The sequence below is a fragment of the Artemia franciscana genome, chromosome 10 (genome assembly GCF_032884065.1).
Source record: "Artemia franciscana chromosome 10, ASM3288406v1, whole genome shotgun sequence".
NCBI classification, from domain to species: Eukaryota; Metazoa; Arthropoda; class Branchiopoda; order Anostraca; family Artemiidae; genus Artemia; species Artemia franciscana.
The window spans coordinates 8,632,873-8,646,566 of NC_088872.1; the positions used below are offsets into that span (position 1 = coordinate 8,632,873).

Sequence of the window (13,694 nt, forward strand, 5' to 3'; positions counted from 1 at the left end):
AGTGTAAGTGAATTAAGTCAATTTTTAAAGGAAGGAAGATATGCTGGAAAGTTTTAAATGCCCGCCCTTTATTGGTATTATTGAACAGTGAAAATGATACAGCCAGTAAAGATAGTAGTAAAAGTAGGTCTGCTAAGAGTTTGAAAAAACAGAATTATAATATTGGCTTTAAAAGAAAGGAACAGAAAAAACTGGATGATGACACTACCTTGTTGCCAATCAAAGGAAATTTAAACTTTAGTTTGGGAACATTTAGTGTAAGTGAATTAAGTTAATTTTTAAAGGAAGAAAGATATGCTGGAAAGTTCAAAATGCCCACCCTTTATTGGTATTATTGAACAGTGAAAATGATACAGCCAGTAAAGATAGTAGTAAAAGTAGGTCTGCTAAGAGTTTGAAAAAACAGAATTATAATATTGCCTTTAAAAGAAAGGAACAGAAAAAACTGGATGATGAAATCTGGATGATGACACTACCTTGTTGCCAATCAAAGGAAATTTAAACTTTAGTTTGGGAACATTTAGTGTAAGTGAATTAAGTCAATTTTTAAAGGAAGAAAGATATGCTGGAAAGTTCAAAATGCCCACCCTTTAGTGGTATTATTGAACAGTGAAAATCATACAGCCAGTAAAGTTAGTAGTAAAAGTAGGTCTGCTAAGAGTTTGGAAAAGCAAAATTATAATATTGCCTTTAAAAGAAAGGAACAAAAAAACTAAAATTACGATATATTTAATTAGCATGATGATCATTCTTAGGACACCTAACGAGCTTAAGGCTTTGATTAGTATTTTTAAACTGAATTTAAAAAAAATGCCAACCACATTGTTAATGCCTAAATATCATCTTCTATTGCTAGGGTCTACTTTTCAGGCTATTTGTGTCTCTTCTCGCTGATGATAATGACCTGTGTGGCTTTGATATTAATTAAATTTATGGAACACCTTACTACATCGACACGACAGTGAGCCGCCTAACGAAGATATTGACGAATTCTGACATGTCTCTGTTCCGTTTGATGGTTCTGTTTTTGCCGACTCAGAATACTGGCTGATATAGGTAATTTTTAAGCAATTTTTTCTAATACTACAGAGCATTGCTATGCAAAAGATAGATTTAGGGAAGTCTTAATGTTCAAAATAATCCTTAATAGTATGCTTATAGCGGACAGGAATTTAACAAAAAGAAAGGCTTTCAACAAACAAAATTACTCTGTATGAGAAGGTAATCTATAAATGCTTTGTTTTTATTTAACAAAAAAAAGTGATTGTAATGAATTTACGGTATATGATGATAATTCTTAGGACACCTAACGAGCTTAGGGCTATGATTAGCGTTTGAAAACTGAATTTGAAAAGATTATTACTATATTACAGACGCCATATTATGATTATTTATTTCTATTTTTACTTCCTAGATTTCCTATACCACTTTCATCACAAATGTGACGTTCATTTGTTTCATAAGAAAAGTGAATTAACGTAGACTTGGACACTGGAAGACTGTTTCTTGGCCTTCTTCCGCTTGAAGACTCTTGGATGGTTTTTCAAGGAATCTTCTCCAGTTAAGGTAATGTTTCTTCAGTTTTGTCTCAGCCTTTTAATTTATCTCAAAATTAAATTTAAAAATGAAAGTAAAAAAAAAATCTAAAAAATGAAAAAAAAAATCTCACCCGTTTAATTTTATTTAGCAGAAACAACAAGGAGATATAAGTTCAAATGTGGGCTGGTTGGTATGTCCGATTGAAAGCACAATTACCCATGTCAAGTTAAGGAAGTTAGAAATCTAATTTTAGACACCTATTCTTAAAAATTCCCACGAATCTTAGATGCAAGGTGATGATGCCTGATGCCCTGAATGTTAGATTTCAGGTAAGGAAGAAAATACCTCTTGCTGCTGCAATTATAAGTACAATAGGAAAATAATGCGAGCAGTACATTTTTAATCAATAGTAAAAATAAAAAGGGAAGTTTCATATTATTAGACATAATTTTGCCTGAAGGAAAAATTTATTTTTCCTTTGGACTTTCTTTTAGTTTGCTATTTATTAATAGTATTGTAGAGTTGATGTTTTGTATCTCCGGGAAATTTTCTTTCCGCTGTACAATTTAGTTTTAGATTTGTTTCTTAATTTATAGGATTTAAATCTATGTTGAAATTCCAAGTCGCTTTGAAAAATTGATGAATTACGGCTTCCTCTGGTGTCTCAAAAATACGGATCGTAATACCACACATTGTAGCACTTTTGAAAAATCTTAACCAATAATACAGAATAATTCTTAAGAAGTGTTTTTTATTAAAAAGAAGAAAATATTATGAAGGCGACAATTTAAAGTCATAGACTTGGGAATCATTGATAAATTTGAAAAACTGCACCTAAAATGGAGGATTTCAATTGTCTTGTTTCATTTTTTTGTTTTCTCTTCCCCCTTTTCTCTTTTTGCATCTCCTACCCTTTTTTGTTGTTGAAATATTTCTGTTTTACAAAAAAATAAATCCACTAAGCAATATAAAATAGTGTATTATTATTATTATTATTAATTTTTTGTTTTTTTCTGTTCGTCATTTGTCATAGTGTGCTATTTCTATGGCATTACTATTGTAGCTCACCTAACTGAATGAACGCTTAGACGCACATTACCTTCAAAAATTGTAAATTAAGTAAATATATATCGTGACCTGAAAGCAACGTTGCCATCCTACTGAACGAGTATTTTTCATTATATAGTTAGTAGGCATCTGATTCTAACAAAAGAGTATACGCTATGTGTGTTTTTTTATTCTGTCCTCTTTCTGGCTATACTGTTGGCTAATAAGTATTGTAAAGGGAGTGGCCAGTGATAATAGTGAAACAACTAGTTCTAATCCACTAACCCAAAAAAGAAGCTAACCAAATGGAAGTTCTGAAGTGTAATATTGCCAGAAAAGAACAAAATTTTTATTGCAATACATCTACCATATATGATGATCATTCTTAGGACACCTAACGAGCCTGAGGCTATGATTAGGATTTAATCACTGAATTCGAGCAGATTGGCAATATTAATTAAATATCTAGTTACTGTTATTTACTATTATTGCTTTAATTTCTAGGCTGCTTTTATCCATCTTATGACGAATATGGCTTTCAATCATTTGAGAAGTACAGCAACTCTAAGAAGCTCAAATGGCTCGTGTAGATGGCTCAAATGGCTCGTGTAGTTGTGTCGACACCAGAGTTTTTAATTCATAATCTTTGAAGTATTTTTAACAAAATGGTTATCTCAAAATTTTTATGTAATATATTTGGGGAAAAAAAGGTGTGGGGGAGCTAACTGCCCTACTATCAGTTTTACTCTTAGAAAATGAACTAGTACTTTCAATTTCCAATCAAATGAGCCCTCTCTGGAATTATGGATTGGTAGATGCTTGGCATTCTGTGTGTAGCAATCCTTACTATGTCTGTGCTTTGCTTTATGAGGAAGGCATTGGTTGTTCTCATTTTATCTGAAGCTTCTACTCAGGTCGTTAGTCATTGAATCCCTGCTTATTTATAGGTAATTTTTATTATATCATTTTAGTAATTTTTATTGGTAAAAAATCTTTGGTTTATTTCAACCTAAAGTAGAGCTTTATTGTTTATTACAAACAAACAAAGAACCCATCGATATTAAATCCCAAGGAACCCTTTAGATCGGGGTAATTTTGTTCTGGTTTAATCTCTCCCCTCAAGCTAAAGTTTAAGTCCTGACAGAAAAGGTGTAATTTATTGAAAAAATTCTATATTAAAGGCTTCTTGCTATCTCCAGGAGCTGGTGAACGAAACGTTTGGTAAAAAACGTTTTGTCACAATTTAGATATTGAAAAAATCCGTCTTCGATGCCATCTCTGACTTTAAAAAAGGCAGAGATATTGGCTTGAAAACATCTTCCCGGGTTAACTTTTACTCTCTGAGTTCATTCCAGATACTTCTGTTTGCATAACTCAACCACTTCTCCAAGATATCAAAGCCCCATCTAGAACTCGGCCGATTCGTCAGGGGAAAATGACAAACCATCCATTGTGATGTGAATTCTCTTTGGCATGTCTAATTAAAAGCCAATCTTCTGTTCTTTATTGAAAAAATATCTTTCGAAGAAAGAATTTAATCTAGATATCTATTTGAGAAGAGGTTTCAAATGTTAAGATTTCAGTAGTGAAATGAAATGAAGCTTTTTTAGAATTTTGTTGACTTGAAAATGGAAGTTTTTCGAACTCTTAATTCAAATCAAACAACACTCAGTTGAATGTTTTCTACAGCTAATACCACAGCTATTTGAATTATCTGTCAGAGTTTTAAAAAACTACAACAGAACAGTGTTTTCTGTCATACTTCTATCATCCTTACCTACAAACTATTGTCGATTCTCCGTAATCCGAGTTAAACCATATCAAGAGCCTCTTTACTTGTATATATGAATGTATCATACTTGACAAAATTAATTAATGAGCCTGACTAGTGCGGATAGTAAAGAAGCACTACTAATCTTGGGGTCACCGGTTGGAGAGCGACGTTTAGACTTCAATTCCCGTTGGTAAAAAGTAAGTTACTGAGAATAAAATGTGATGGATTCAAGTTACGTTTCTAGGTGAAAACTCGGCATTAGATTCAAATGTGATTCCAAATGGTTAAAGAATTCGACTAAAAGGGAGTTGGGTTTCTCTTCGTACACGAGTATTTATGTTACTTCAGTGTAACCGTAGCAAATGTTACGGGTTTTGTTATTCTTTATTTTTATGTATGTCAACTGGCCAACGTATTGGATAAGCGCGGAAAGGGGGGAGGGGTACTTTTCTCTTTATAAACTGGGTATTTTTTAGGTTCGTTATTACCATAACAATCGTGGCGTCTTAATGCTTTTTTGTCCGACAAGTTTCACTTCTTAATCTGCTTCATTTCTTAAATATGTATTTTCAAGTAATTATGATGATACCACATTGGCCTGAATAAAGTGAGGGTCCATATTTGTTTCAAGACGGAACTGAAAATAAACGACATATCCTCCCTGTACTTTTGGGTACACATTGCAGCATGATATTAATTAGTTTTCTTTTTAATAGAGGCCAGACTGTGGAAATGAAAGCGGCCAAGGAAATCTGCTGGATTCCTCCATCAGTTATAGAAGAATGCTGATTTCAAAGGTTTGGGTTAGCCAATTGATTGTTGATTCTATTCAAGTTACACACATACCTTAAAAGAGAATATCAGCAGAGCTTGTCGTGGGTTTAACCGTAAGTCATTTTGTTTTTTTATTAAAGATGGGACCCGAATATTTTTCTTGAGTAAATATTTTTTCAACGTAGACAAGCTTTAGACTTTTTATGGCACTTGGAATTTACCAAGTCACATATAGCGATCGCAATTTCTGTCTGTCGGTCCTAGTGTTGCTTGTTCGGGCACTTCCAGATAAGCTAGGACGGTGAAAGTTGGCAAGCGTATCAGGGACCAGATCAGATTAAATTAGAAATAGTTTCTTCCCCAATTCCACCATCTAGGTAAGGGTCTATGTGAGCATTCTGTATAAAATTTCGGTTCTTATTAAAAGTCTCTACGCTAACAATGATTTGAAAGAAAAAAGAAAAAATTTCAATGAAAAAAAATCATTTTTATTTTTAACTAAACTAAAGCCTTGTTCGAATTCCTTTATGAGTTAATAAGTATATTTTGTCGTTTTTTTGTAATTCTTAATTAACTTGAAACTTTTTAAACGGATTTTTAGTGCGCTTAAAAAGTTGATTATGAAACTTGTTCGGAATTCTTCCTTTTTAGATATCTACAAAGAATTTTTGGCAATAAATTCGAACCCTACAGTTTATGACTTCAAAAATGGAGATGTAATATTTTGGCTTGTCACGCCCCCTGTGGAAAACTCCAGGGTAAAAGGCTTGCCTATTGCAGAATATGAAGATTCATTTAGAGTTCCCCAGATTGAATGATGCAGTTCGAAATTAAAATCGCTCACTCATATTTTAATCCTGGTGTAAAACTTTCACAAAATGGCTGATTTCTTTTCTAGAGCCCTAGATGATTTCAGCCTACTTCCTTGTTTGACTGTTTCAGGTTTGACCTTCAAACTTCTGCCAAAGCTCTTAATCTATTTGCAAACGCATGGTGAACTTTCCGATTTCTCTTTTCGGTAAATAAATAAAAACAAAAAAGAATAGACAACCACATACGTTTTTGAAAATTATGAAAACCTGGGAACTCAATTTTTGATGCAAATGTGAAGTTATATGACTTATCGAATTTCATGTTTAACTAAGTGTGAGAACTGTAGGAGAATACATTTAGAAAGACCATTAGGCTGTCCTATTTTGTTTTATTATCTCTTTAGTAAACTATTGATGTAAACGTAAACTAAAAGATGATATGTCATCTTTTTTTCTTCTGATTCCAAAAACATAATTTTTTAAACTTATTTTTGATATATTCTTAGTAGGCTTTATTTGTTCAGTGGCAAATTGTTATATCAATCAATTGATAATTGAAATAAGTGACCCTATAATGCATGTAAATTTGGTCGTACAACGTTCGGTTCATTTTTTCTGTGTAAACAGGAAGTTTTCACCTGTTTCTCTATGCGATTGTATGGCAATAAAGGGGAGAATTTAAGGGACGAGAAAGTCTTAATAGTTGAAATACCATGTCGTAACCAAAATGAAAATCATACATAATTCTGATTTTCAGCAATAAATAGACCTAAGATGGAGCCATAATAAGTGACAACGTTCGGTTCATTTTTTTGTGTAAACAGGAAAAGATTTCACCTGTTTCTCTTCGCGATTGTGTGGCAATAAAGGGGAGAATTTAAGGGACGAAAAAGTCTTAATAGTTGAAATACCATGTCGTAACCAAATGAAAATCATACATAATTCTGATTTTCAGCCATAAATAGACCTAAGATGGAGCCATGGGGTGTAAAAGTTTTCATTTTAATGTCCTTAATACTTCAATATTAACATCTGATGAACACCTGTTGCTATATGATCTATATGATTATACATTTAGGTTTCCCTGGCAGTCTGATAATAATTTCACAACAACTTGCAATCCTTGATTTAGTTGATCAGTGCATTTATTTCTATATTTATTTAAGTTTGAAGACACTGATGACAACATTTAAAATGGAGAGAAAGGCTTAGATGATGCTGACAGTTTTTATATGCCAAGAAGACCATCTTGGTCCAATAGATTCCTACAAGCTGGTTATCCTAATGACAATTTTCCCCATACTTTGAATTCTGGCAACGTTATCACTTAGCCCGGCCAGGGCTTTTGAAGACGTAGAGGAAAGAGATATGATTGAAGCAAAGAATTTTATGGAAGTTCGGTTGCATATCCGTGGTATATTCACTGGTAAGCAATTCTCACATCTGCATTAAGAGCTCTATATCATGCTAGCCTAAACTGCATGGTTTGACTCGAGAATTCCCATGATAGTTTTTCTGCTTTTAGCTCCACATCTGTTGTTCAGTGCTTTCTTTTATATTTATTATCAACTATCCTCTCCCTTTCCCTCCCTTTTAACATTCTCCTTCGTTTCCTGCCCCATTAAAGAAAAATGTTGTAAATTGAATAAAGAACCCATCTTGGAATGAATCTGAAACCTGTTGCGTATAAAAGAAACGTGATCTGTAAATTGTTGTACTGATGCTGAAATCTTGAGGCAAGTTTGGTGTGTGGCTTATCTTACTAACGAATACTTTAAGAACAGCCATTCTAGAGAAGAGGGGGATTGGAGTGTTCTCCAAAAAACGGCCCACCCTTGAGATATCCCCCTCTAGGTTATGAAAAATACATTTCATGGTATTATACTTAAAGAGCAGTGTGTAGCATAGAAACTTAAGGAACTGACTTGCTGTAGTACGTCAAAGACATGCATTATAAAAGTTATTTTTTGGCATCTAATTATTTTTGTAATAATTGCCAATAAACAAAGAACAGCAAAATCGATAACTCTAGTACCGAGTTTAATTAGAGGTTTCGACCTCGTCACAAGGGTCATATGAGCTCTTGGCTCTTGTTATCAAAAATTATTGATTTTTGTACTATTCTGTCTTACGAGTGAATATCAGTACTGTTATTGGAATGATAGGTTTTCTATTTTTACAAGCTATTCACCTCAAATTTCTCATAAATTAAAGATAATGACCACATTGCCTCTCCAACATACTAAATCTGACCCAGAGTTTTAGATAAACCTACATAACGTATTGAAGCTAGAAGTCCGATTAAGCTTTTGAGTTTTTGGCGGTTTTTGGTTCTATGTTATTTTGTAAATGTATTTTTTGGAACCGACACGTAAAAAGAAACTTTTAATCAGCTTTTTAAAAACATTAGTCCCGGGTCCTAGGAGAAAGGGGACTATAAAGACTTCAGTTTGAGATCTAGGTACTGGTCTATTTGAACATTCAATATAAAATTTCGGTTCTTATTAAAAGCTTTTACGCTCACAATGATTTAAAAAAAAAGTTGAATTTTTTTTTTTTCTTGCTAAACTAAAGCCTTGTTCGAGCTCTTTTACGAGTTAACTAATAAGTATATTTTTGCCGTTTTTTTTGTTGTTGTTGTAATTCTTGGTTAACTTTTTTGTTCGCTAAAAAGTTAATTAAGAAACTATTGTTCAGAATTCTTTGTTTTTAGATATCTACAAAGAATTTTTGGCAATAATTTCGAACCCTACAAATAATGATTTCAAAAACGGAGATGTAACATTTTGGCTTTTCATGCCCCCTGCGGAAAACTCCAGGGCAAAAGGATTGCCTATTGCAGAATACGAAGATTCACTTAGAGTTCCCCAGATTGAATGATGCGATTCTTTATTAAAATCGCTCACTCATAGACTCTATTTTAATGCTGACCTTAACTTTCGTCTTGTAAAAGAAAACAAGAGGTGTAAAACTTTCACAGAATGGCTGATTTCTTTTTAGCCTGGAGTTCTAGATGATTTCAGCCTACTTCCTTGTTTGACTGTTTCAGGTCTGACCTTCAAACTTCTGCCAAAGCTCCTGATCTATTTGCCAACGCATGGTGAACTTTCCGATATCTCTTTCTGGTAAATAAATAAATAAAATAAAAAAAATAGACAACCACATACGTTTTTGAAAATTATGAAATCCTGGGAACTCAATTTTTGATGTAAATGTGAAGTTTTGTGACTTACCGGATTTCGTGTTTAACAAAGTGGGAGATCGCAGGAGAACATATTTAGAAATACCAATTAGGCTATTTTATACCCATTGAAATATCAATGTCATCTTTTTTTTCTTCTGATTCAAAAAACAAGTTTTTAAGCTTATTTTTTGACATTCTAAGTAGGCTAATTATTTAGTAGGTTATTTTTTTAACGGCAAATTGTTATATTAGTCAATTGGTAATTGAAATTAGTGACCCCTATAATGCACGTAAATTGGGTCGTACAACGTTCGGTTCATTTTTGTGTAAACAGGAAAAGTTTTCACATGTTTCTCTTCGCGATTGTGTGGCAATAAGGGGGATAATTTAAGGGACGAAAAAGTCTTAATAGTTGAAATCCCGCTTCGTAACCAAAATGAATATCATACATAATTCTGGTTTTCAGCAAAAAATAGACCTAAGATGGAGCCAGGGGTTGTAAGTTTTCATTTTTATGTCCTTGATACTTCATTATTCACGTCTGATGAACACCTGTTGCTGTATGATCTATGTGATTATACATTTAGGTTTCCCTGGCAGTCTGATAATAATTTCACAGCAACTTGCAATCCTTGATTTAGTTGATAAGTGCTTTTATTTCTGTATTTATTTAAGTTTGAAGACACTGATGACAACATTTAAAATGGAGTAAAAGGCTTAGATGATGCTGACAGTTCTTACATGCCAAGAAGACCATCTTGGTCCAATAGATTCCTACAAGCTGTTTATCCTAATGACAATTTTTCCCATGCTTCGAATTTTGGCAACATCACTCAGCCCGGCCAGGGCTTTTGAAGACGTAGAGGAAAGAGATATGATTGAAGGAAATAATTTTATGAAAGTTCGGTTGTATATCCGTGGTGGTATATTCACAGGTAAGCAATGCTCACATCTGCATTAAGAGATGTGTATTGTGCTAGCCTAAATTGCATGGTTTGACTCGAGAATTCTCTAAATTGTTTTTCTGCTTTTAGCTCCACATTTGTTGTTTAGTGCTTTCTGGTATATTTATTATCAACTATCCTCACCCTCTTCCCTTCCCTCCCTGTTAACATTCTCCTGTGGTTTCCTGTCCCATTAAAGAACAAGAGCTCATATGGCACTTGTGACGAGGAGAGAAGAGCTAAGAGCCAAGAGATCATATGGTATGAGCTCTAACAAAATTCTATGAATCAATAGATTGATTTAAAAAGGAAAATAAGAGGCTTAATGCCGGTCAAGATTTAAAATAAGAGCTCTGAGTCACAAAGTCCTTCTAAATATCAAAACGACTTTATCAAGTCAGATTGTGCAGCTCCCTGACACGCCTACCAATTTTCATCGCCCTAGCACGTCCAGAAGCACCGAACTCACCAAATCACTGAACCCCACCCCCCAACTCCCCCAAAGAGAGCGAATCCAGTACTATTCTGTCAATCACGTATCAAGGACATCTGTTTATTCTATCCACCAAGCTTCATCCCGATTCCTCCACTCCAAGTATTTTTCCAAGATTTTCCCCTCCAACTCCCCCCAATGTCAAAAGATCTGGTCGGGATTTGAAATAAGAGCTCTGAGACATGAATTCCTTCTAAAAATCAAATTTCATTACGATCCGATCATCTATTCGTAAGATATAAATACCCCAATTTTCATGTTTTCCAAGAATTCCGGTTTCCCCCTTCAACTCCCCCGAATGTCACAGGATCTGGTCGGAATTTGAAATTAGAACTTTAAAGCACAAGATCCTTCTAAATATCAAATTTCATTAAGATCTGGTCACTGTTTCGTAAGTTACAAATACCTCAATTTTCAAAATTACCCCCTCCCCCCCCAATTCCACCAAAGAGAGCAGATCCGGTCAAGTTATGTCAGTCAAGTATCTTAGACAGGTTTCTATTCTTCCCATTCAGTTTCATCCCGATCTCACCGCTTTAAGTATTTTCTAAGATTTCCGCCGCCCCCCCCCCCCGATTACGCTTGATCCGGTTGAGATTTAAAATAAGATATCTGAGTTACGAGGTCCTTCTAAATATGAAGTTTCATGAAGATCCGATCACTCCTTCGTAAGTTAAAAATACGTCATTTTTTCTTATTTTTCAGAATTACCCCCCCCCCCCCCCCGCAATTGAGCGGATCTGTTCCAATTATTTAAATCACGTATGCAAGACTTCTGCTTATTTTTCCAACCAAGTTTCATCCCAATCCCTCCAATCTAAGCGTTTTCCATCATTTTAGGTTTCCCCTCCCCAAACTTCCCCCAATGTCACCAGATCCGGTCAGGATTTAAAATAAGAGCTTTGAGACACGATATCCTTCTAAATATCGAATTTCATGGAGATCCAATCACCCATTCGTAAGTTAAAAATACCTCATTTTTTCTAATTTTTCAGAATTAACCCCCCCCCCCCCAACTACCCCAAAGAGAGCGGATCCGTTCTGGTTATGTCAATCATGTATCTAGGACTCGTGTTTTTTCCCCCACCAAGTTTCATCCCGATCCCTCCACTCTAAGGGTTTTCCAAGTTTTAGGTTTCCCCCTCCCAACTCCCCCCCAATGTCACCAGATCTTGTCGGGTTTAAAATAAGAGCTCTGAGCCACGATATCCTTCTAAATATCAAATTTCATTGAGATCCGATCACCCGTTCGTAAGTTAAAAATACCTCTTTTTTTTATATTTTTCAGAAATACCCCCCCCCCAACTACCCCAAAGAGAGCGGATCCGTTCTGGTTATGTCAATCATGTATCTAGGACTCGTGTTTTTTTTCCCCACCGAGTTTCATCCCGATTCCTCCACTCTTAAGTGTTTTCCAAGTTTTAGGTTTCCCACTCCCCGCCCCCGTCACCAGATCCGGTCGGGATTTAAAATAAGAGCTCTAAGACACGATATCCTTCTATACATCAAATTTTATTGAGATCCGATCACCCGTTCGTAAGTTGAAAATACCTCATTTTTTCTAATTTTTAAGAAATACTCCCCCCCCCCAACTACCCCAAAGAGAGCGAATCATTTCCAATTATGTCAATCATGTATCTGGGATTTGCGCTTATTTTTCCCATCAAGTTTCATCCCGATCCCTCCACTCTAAGTGTTTTCCAAGATTTTAGGTTTCCCCCCTTCAACTCCCTCCAATGTCATCAGACCCGGCAGGGATTTAAAATAAGAGCTCTGAGACACAATATCATTCCAAACATATCGTCATAGCTTACCTGGAAGTGCCTAAAGTAGCAAAGCCGGGACTTTAGGTTTTCCCCCTCCAACTCCCCCAATGTCATCAGATCCGGTCGGGATTTAAAATAAAAGCTCTGAGACTCAATATCATTCCAAACATCAAATTTCATTAATATCCAATCACCCGCTCATAAGTTAAAAATGCTTCATTTTTCTATTTTTTGCGAATTAACCGGCCCCCCACTCCCCCTCAGATGGTCAAATCGGGAAAACGACTATTTCTAATTTAATCTGGTCCGGTCCCTGATACGCTTGCAAAATTTCATCGTCCTAGCTTACCTGGAAGTGCCTAAAGTAGCAAAACCGGGACCGACAGACAGACAGACAGACACAGACCGACAGAATTGGCGATTGCTATATGTCACTTGGTTAATACCAAGTGCCATAAAAATGTTGAAATATTGAGATAAAGGACCTATCTTGGAATGAATCTGAAACTTGTTGCGTATAAAAAAACGTAATCTGTAAATTGTTGTTCTGATGCTGAAATTTTGAGGCAAGTTGGGTGTTTGGCTTATCTTACTAACGAATACTTGAAGAACAGCCATTAAAGAAGAGGGGGATTGGAGTGTTCTCCAAAAAACGGCTCACCCTTGAGATCTCCCCCTCTAGGTTATGAAAAATACATTTCACGGTAATATACTTAAAGAGCAGTGTGTAGTATAGGAACTTCAGGAACTGGCTTGCTATAGTACGTGAAAGACATAGGATTATAACAATTATTTTTTGGGGGTCATTTTTAAATACTGAATAATAACCTGCTTAGAAAAAGTTTTAACTTTTTAAATATGCATTTATTTATATGTAATTCTACATACTGACAACATAGGCGTCGATAAAACGGTAAACGTCAAGAACGTCAAATAAGGTCGATAAACGTCAAAATAAGGCTCAAAATATTTGAGCGTGGGTGTGTGATAAAATAATCATTGCAAGCTAGCAATTGAGAATCGATCACAACCTATTCTCTACTACAAATGACTTGCATAATATAGGGATGAACTCTAGCTGGATTGCCAAACAATTAATTATCTTTATTAGATGCTATAGCCTCCTTCATTTAAATGCTAATAACTGAAAAATCGGGTTTTATTGATGTTCATCTTACATCGGGCAAAGTTTAAGTCTGTTTGTTATTAACTTTACTTCAAGATTTGCTTATAGTATGCACAGTAGAGGTCACGCCATAGAATAGTTTTGATCTCTATCATCTCGTACTACAAAACTCATCGTGCCATTCCGAGCCCTAAAAACAACATTTGTTCTTGAACAGAACCAAATTTTTGCCAAG

At 34.9% G+C, this 13,694-nt stretch overlaps 1 protein-coding gene across 10 annotated transcripts in view; it reads left to right on the forward strand.

Moving 5' to 3' along the window:
* Positions 1-13,694, forward strand: part of LOC136031740 (RNA-binding protein 4.1-like) — a 52,705-nt gene that overhangs the window by 26,614 nt on the left and 12,397 nt on the right. For 7 of the 10 annotated variants that reach the window (XM_065711447.1, XM_065711451.1, XM_065711454.1 and 4 more), the window contains exons 8-13: positions 871-1,056; positions 1,415-1,566; positions 3,091-3,533; positions 5,077-5,247; positions 7,113-7,372; positions 9,806-10,065. The gene's annotated coding sequence lies outside the window, so the exon portion shown is untranslated. The remainder of the gene's footprint in view (positions 1-870; positions 1,057-1,414; positions 1,567-3,090; positions 3,534-5,076; positions 5,248-7,112; positions 7,373-9,805; positions 10,066-13,694) is intronic. The other 3 variants (XM_065711448.1, XM_065711453.1, XM_065711449.1) reach the window with 3 other exon arrangements.